Below are 7144 nucleotides of genomic sequence, written 5' to 3'. Positions count from 1 at the left end.
TCTCCTCTTTTTGTGTGGTATCATCTAGTTTCTTTACCAGCAACAATCTTACCATTATTGGAAATGATTCTGCCATACGTATGTGAGCTGAGCCAAGTATTTAATTATAGGCTGTTTCTCTTTACAAGAACCTGAGAGAAGAACCATTTTGTTTTTTGATAGACTGTTGAAAGAGAAATACTGTAGCTTGCCAGAATGCTGGAACACAGAATATTACGAGGTTGACTGAATGTTCTGCTTTTCAGCAGATGTCTGTAATAGTAATCCCTGAGGGTGGGAGGGTACTCATGAGACATCTAACTATTACCAAATAAAAAACAAATCCGTATTTGGTTAAGAAGAGACTTTATTGGAAAAGACTGCTGCATAAAGTGGGGAGGACCATTGCAGTTGGGTAAAAGATTTGTGAACCTTGAGTCTCTATAAGGTCAAACATAAAGGTCTTTTTAAAAATAGGGAATAAACAAGGCTAGAGGGAACTCGGTGTAAGGGAGTGGAACAAACAGGTAACTTGATCAGTATCAGGCAATGTTTTTACTTATGCTCAGCCTATTTTTCAGAGGGACTGTTAAAGACGGGGTGGTTGTTCTACACTTTGATGCTGGCTTGGGCCGAAGGTGGGCCAAACTTCAGATTTCTCAGAGAAGGGAGGAAGCCTGACTAAAATTTGGCCAAGTCAAGTTAGCAGGTAATTTGTAGAAATTGATCAGTCTGGAGGGACAGTTCAGCTAATCATTTATGACACACAGAATGGGAATTTGGAGGATGCTTCTACCCTTGTCATAGGTAGCCAAGGGAGTCATCTGATAGTCTTATCCAAGTCCATGGAGAAGGGTGTTTCTTTATATAAGTCATTTCCTAGAACATGAAAAGTTGATGGTGGTCGGGAGGTGTGGAGGTGTAATTTATCTGTGTTTTCCAGGAGCATAACTTCAACCTTCAATGTTGTTAATATTTTTTTCAAGATACCACTGGAATATATTGAAAGGGGCCCATATTTGGTGATAGATTTCTTGTAAAGAATACTTGGAGTGATTTATTCACATAAGGATATTCATGTCTCATTGAATGCCAAATAAACAAATATATTACCATTGTTTAATGGGCTGTTCCATTTTTAAAATCAGCTGTAGAATATTATGGAAATCTTTTCTATAGACAAGGCAGAATCTTTCATTGCTACCAAATACAAATCTTATAAGGAAGTTCTTAACATAGAAATAAAAAATCTTAGTTTTCTATAAATAAAAAAATCCCTACAGAAGAAACATGTAGTCTTAAAAGTAACAACAATGACACATTTCGGGGTTCATATATTATGACAGAGAACTTGGGGAAAGTGAGGGTCTGGAGTAGCAATCCTTGTTTCTATTTCTACCAGGTTATAGAACTTTGGAGAAGGGCACAGAATGAAAACACCTACTGTTTAGCTGTCCTTTGGCCTCTGCATGATCACCCTATAATTTAAGAATAACTTTAGGTTAAAAAATAAGCACATGGTCTCTATAATAATTTTGATTTGTTTGCCCTCATAATTTAGACACCATCGTGTCCTCCTCACTGTAGACCATGAATAATGTCTATGTACCACGGTTTGTGTTGTGTTAACCTTGCCTTAACAGTAAACCCTTATGTTGGAATTTTGCTTGTCTTAGCAGAGACAGGCCTGAGTCTGAGCTGCATGCCCTTCTGACACATGGAATTTTATGATACTGTATTTCCTTTTTCAGATGTGCTGTCACACGTGTTGATTTAAATTCTGCACAGCTTCTATGTTGATATCTCGCATGTGTTAATGCATTTTCTCTTTATAAATGACTTATCAGACATTGTAGGTCCTCTTCATTAACTTTTTCGTTAAATGCTTCTGCTACCAGATACTTAACAATGTTGGAACACATGATTCTTTTGGTGTACCTTAAATGTACTGAATAGCCCAGTAGATTTCATAAAGTTTTGTTTATTTGTATTTTGCCCCATTAAAAACACGGTTATGTTGGTTGAGATGCTATTTTATGTTGACCTGGGAACTGTAACATAGTACCGTAAACAATGTGCTTCGTAATATGGAATCTTAACTATATATCATACAGTGTTTTGCTGTATGTTGACTACTCTGATTTACCTCATTTTCTCATAAGTATCTTTAGGAACAAAATTCTGGTATAATACAAATGATTTTTCTTTATTCTATCTGTGGCTATAAACACTTAGAAAAATGGGTTATTGAGTAGAGACTTCTTTAACAAGAAACCCTGGATAATGGGAAAATTATCCACTGGTTGAAAAGATTTGAAAATCTAATCTCATTTTTTCTTTTCTTGTTCACAGGTGCCTTAAAGCATCACATAATTGGCAATTATTCCATAATTGTATCTTACCACAACCCTCAAATGAAATCTATTTTACTATGAAACAATTAGTTAAGTGGTATAATCACAGACACATTCTGACTATCAGAGATAGAAATGACATTTGGTAATTTATTTTAGAAACGAAATTTGACTCTAACTAATCTACTTTGTGAATTTATCCTTCTTCCGGAACAGAAATTTCCACCTGTGTTTGCTGTGAATCTTGTAAGCTAACAACTTTTAAAACCACAAAATTTATGTTGGGTCATGTAATGTATGACTGGATTGGAAAGAGAGCTACAATGAAATTAAATCCACTATAATTCACTTTAATACAATCCAGGTATTATTTTGCCACATTCTTTTCTTTTCTCATATATGCCCTCCAGAAATTTATGAGAGAATGATTTTAACAGAACAAGAATGTTGAAGATCATTTTAGCGACTGAAGAATTGTATTTCTAATTTTATAAAATGCTAATTACAGCAGAAATTTCACTCTAGTTTTTTTTAAAGCCTATAGCTATGATGTTGTGTAATAATGGGACTATTTCATTTACTAAGGTAAAGCCTAATATATGGTTTTGTTATAACTAAGTAATTTGGAATGATTTAGATCACAAAGGCTGCCTACAGTATTCTTTTTTAGTCTCCTTCTTAGAGGTCAAAAGTAGTATAAAGATATGAGTATTATCATTAGAACACGGGATAAAGTGGTAACTTGGATTTCTTTCCAATCTATGATATACGCATAGGAAATTTTTTAATTTATGAAATAGGAAAATATGTTTTTTTCATTTCCAAATCTTAGACAAAGCAAAGTGAAGATCTCTGAGGAAGCAAATGCTTACAAACATAAAATGGAAAAGTAATCGGAAAAATAATTATGTGATCACTGACAGTGACTCAGATTTTATAGGGTTTTTTGCTCACTTACAACTCATACTTAATGAAAAACAGGAGCTAGGAAAGAAGTCCAAAGCAGTGTGCTTTTTCTCCCCGTGGGCATTAAAGTCTGAAAAAAATATCCGAAGAAAAATACTACCTGAAGATTTTTAGATACAGTGGAGACAAATAATCTAAATACTAGAATGGAAAATCACCTGTTTCTAGAAAGAAGAATTATTGCTGTCAGAATATAATTTATTTTAAAGACAGTAAAAAATGATAGTCTATCACACACGATATATATGTAGGACCCTTGTAATTTTATTCTCAAAATATTTTATCTTTCATCATATTTGTGTTGTCAAAACTCACCTCTGTGTAATTAGAGCCTTGTAGTTATTGAAGGAACATTACATATATAAATATATATGTTTCAAGATAGATCAGTGCAAATCTTTATAATCTTATAGACTTCTTCCCTGATTATGTAGCAAGCCATTCATAGTCCTGTGCCATAATATCAACTATAGCTTTCCAACCGTTGAATATCCTGAGGCAACAACAGAGACTACAGAGGAGATCTTTTTTAAAAAATAGACATGTACATTAAAATGATAGTATTCACTCCAGCACACAATTGGAGGGTTAATTCATGAATACTTCCTGCTTTTTAATATCTTGTTTTCTTACTCTTGTCTCTGATTATTTCAAATGTATTTTGATTTCAAACTAGACATTCTTACCTTATCCATATGGTCCTTGGCTCTTTTCCTTTTACCTGATACAAATTATGAATCTCAAAGGCTAGCCATCAGCAGTTTAAATTTTACCACAATCCAGGGAAATGAGAAGCCAATAATGCCATTTTTGTCGATGTGGCTATTAAGGCACAAAATCGGTTGGAGGCAAAGTGGAAAAGAAAACTCTCAATCTTTCCACTTCTAGCCCCTTGTTTAATGGCATCTTCTTCATTTCATTAGTTAATGTCATAAAGGACGACTCAAACTTAAGAATTCATATTTTGCCATTTACCTACAGCCTCCCTTTTCTTTTTCTCCTTTGAACACAGATCAGGAAAACTGATAATAAAAACACTAAATAGAATAAAGTTAATAGTAAATGTCACTTCTAGCTCAGGTATTTAAGGCAGCACGCATAAAGAAAGTGAATAGATCAGGAAATATATAAATGCATAATAATTTAAAACATTAAACTCAAGAGAATCATAATGATAAAGTTAGAAATAACATCCAAAGGAATATCTTATATTTATTCTTTTTTGCTGAAATAGTAGTTTGTGTTAACTTCATTATATACAAATTTATTTAAAAGAAATAATGTTAAAATGATTGAGATGTGATTAACTACTGTTTCCTTAATTTCTGATATATTCGCTTCTCATATACACCTTTGAAATGTGTTGTTAAAACTTAGAATGTATAAAATTACTGTATCTCAATGTCTTAGCATGTACAACAAATATTATCATTACTTTAGATAACTGGAAAGAAAACACTGGGCGTGATTCTTTCAGCAGGTTTTATAGTGGATGATTAATAACAGAAATGTGGCAGCACGAATGATCTAAATGCTTTGAGTTTTTAGAACTCTTGCAAGTAAATGACTTTTTCCTAATAAGAAGTGGCCCATAGGCCCAGCTGCAATAATTATTTCATTTGTACATGACAGAGATTTTATGGCATTTAGTCCAAATTCAGAAAGGTTCTTTCTTTCCTTAAATACAAGGCAAATGCCCCTGTGGACCCATTTACTGAGGTGCAGGAGGCCAATGAGGTCAGTCAAGCATCGCAGAGATTTGTGTAAAAGACCTTTGTGACCACTGGGAGTCATTGGGAGATTAGTTTGGTATGGATTTTGTGAGCAATTTATTCAAGACCTGATTCTCATTCACACAAGACTGCTCAACAGGACACCTTTGATTCTCTGGAATCAAAAGGTGAATAGCAAATTAGCTGGGCATGACACATGCCTGTAATCCCAGCTGCTAGGGAGTCTGAGGCAGGAGAATCTCTTGAGCCCTGGAGGTGGAGGTCGCAGTGAGAGGAGATTCTGCCACTGCATTCCAGCCTGGGCGACAGACGGATACTCCATCTCGAAAATGAAATAAAATAAAATAAGTGAATAGTGTGTGAACGGCATTTAGTGCTTAGGTAGGCTACAGCCTCGATATGCCCTATATCCTAGCATTTGGTTAATATGGGAGAAAAAAACATTAAAAAGCATGTACACAGACAGTGAATATTATTAAATGGTGGAAGCAACTGGGTCAATCTTGTCGAATTTAACCCTTAAGCATTTTGCAAATTATTTTTCTTCACCTTTAAATATTTGATAAAACCACAAGAGGATTTTTCTAGTGGTTTACATTTTAAAACCACTAAAGTTTAAATTGTTTACCAACAAATCATCGAATAAAAAGACATGTACTTTGAGATGCCTTAATTTTAGGGCATGCATTTTTCTATTGTAATAGGCTACACTTTTCCCTGTATCCTTTTGTTCACTAATTACAGCCATGTTATCAAAATTGGAGTCCTTCTCTTTTTATAGAAGTATGAAAGAGGGAAAACAGACTCTGCCTTGAGCCTATGTTCATCATCGTTTCATTGTTCCATGTTAGTTTTCTGCTTACTTGCATCATACCAATATTCTGAATTTTATTTTAAATTATTGATTGTGCACCTGCTCTGTGTTGCTATGAACTGGGGTTCTCAAGATGAATCAGACATGGTCACTGTCTGCAAAACTCTCAAAACCTGATAGGAGACAAACACATAGACAATTGAAATACAATGTGATCAAATCAATATACAGACAGCTCAGAGAGCACAGACATCGCATCTGTATTTCTGTTTATATAAAGGCAGCATCTGGGTATACCTTCATATAAAAGGTAATGATTAAGCCACAGAACAAGGATAGCTGGTAACTATGGAAGGAAGAGAAGATCATTCTAGACAGGCAGAATAATGTACATGAAGGTGAAGAGATATAAAAAAAAATATGGTGTTAGGCAACAGCTAACAACTCAGTATGAGATTCATGAGAAAAAGTGATATGAGATAAAACTAAAAGTTAGGGACTTGTCTGTCACTCTAAGTGATTTTGCATATCATTCTAAGCATTTTATAATTTCTTCTATGAGTGATAGGCCTCTGTCAATGAGTAATTTTAGGCAGAGGCCTGACATAAGCATCTGCGTTTTAGAAAGGTTTCTTTGCTGGCACTGAGTTGGGGGGATGCACAAAGGAGGTGAGGGCTGGGAGGTCATAGAGGCAGGCTGAAGAACTGGTTTAGGAGGCTGACGGCACTGTGTAATAGACACCTCTCATTGATGCAAGGGCCATGAGATGGAAGAGGGGAGGACAGAACGAAAAAGTTTTTCAGAAGTAGAATTCACCCATCTTTGTTCCTTTCACATGAGATGGTCTTGTCTAGGATGGTTTTAAAGTACTTTTGAATGGTAATTCTAGATTGTCAGACTTTAGGCACCCGTCTATGTTTCCATTTCACAAATTTGTCCCACTGCAAACCAGTGGCAGTATATGAGTACGGTCAAATATTAACTTATTTTTAGTTTCCTGTCACTAGGTCAATGCCTAATATTAAGCAAATGGACTTGCATGTCTCGACTTGACTCTATTAAGATGTAACAAGTTTTAAACTTGTTTACAAACATGAAAACAAAATGCTTCCCAGATATTTTTCTTTTTCACCAAGTCATGGAAATAATCTTTTTTTTTCTTTTTCTCTTTTTTTTACTTTTAAGTTCAGGGGTACATGTGCAGGTTTGTTACATAGGTAAACTTTTGTCATGGGGATATGTTGTACAGATTATTTCATCACCCAGGTGTGTGTGTGTATATATATAATATAATATA

The sequence above is a fragment of the Mandrillus leucophaeus genome, unplaced genomic scaffold (genome assembly GCF_000951045.1).
Source record: "Mandrillus leucophaeus isolate KB7577 unplaced genomic scaffold, Mleu.le_1.0 Scaffold470, whole genome shotgun sequence".
NCBI lineage: Eukaryota > Metazoa > Chordata > Mammalia > Primates > Cercopithecidae > Mandrillus > Mandrillus leucophaeus.
Note: the sequence above shows the minus strand (reverse complement) of the source record.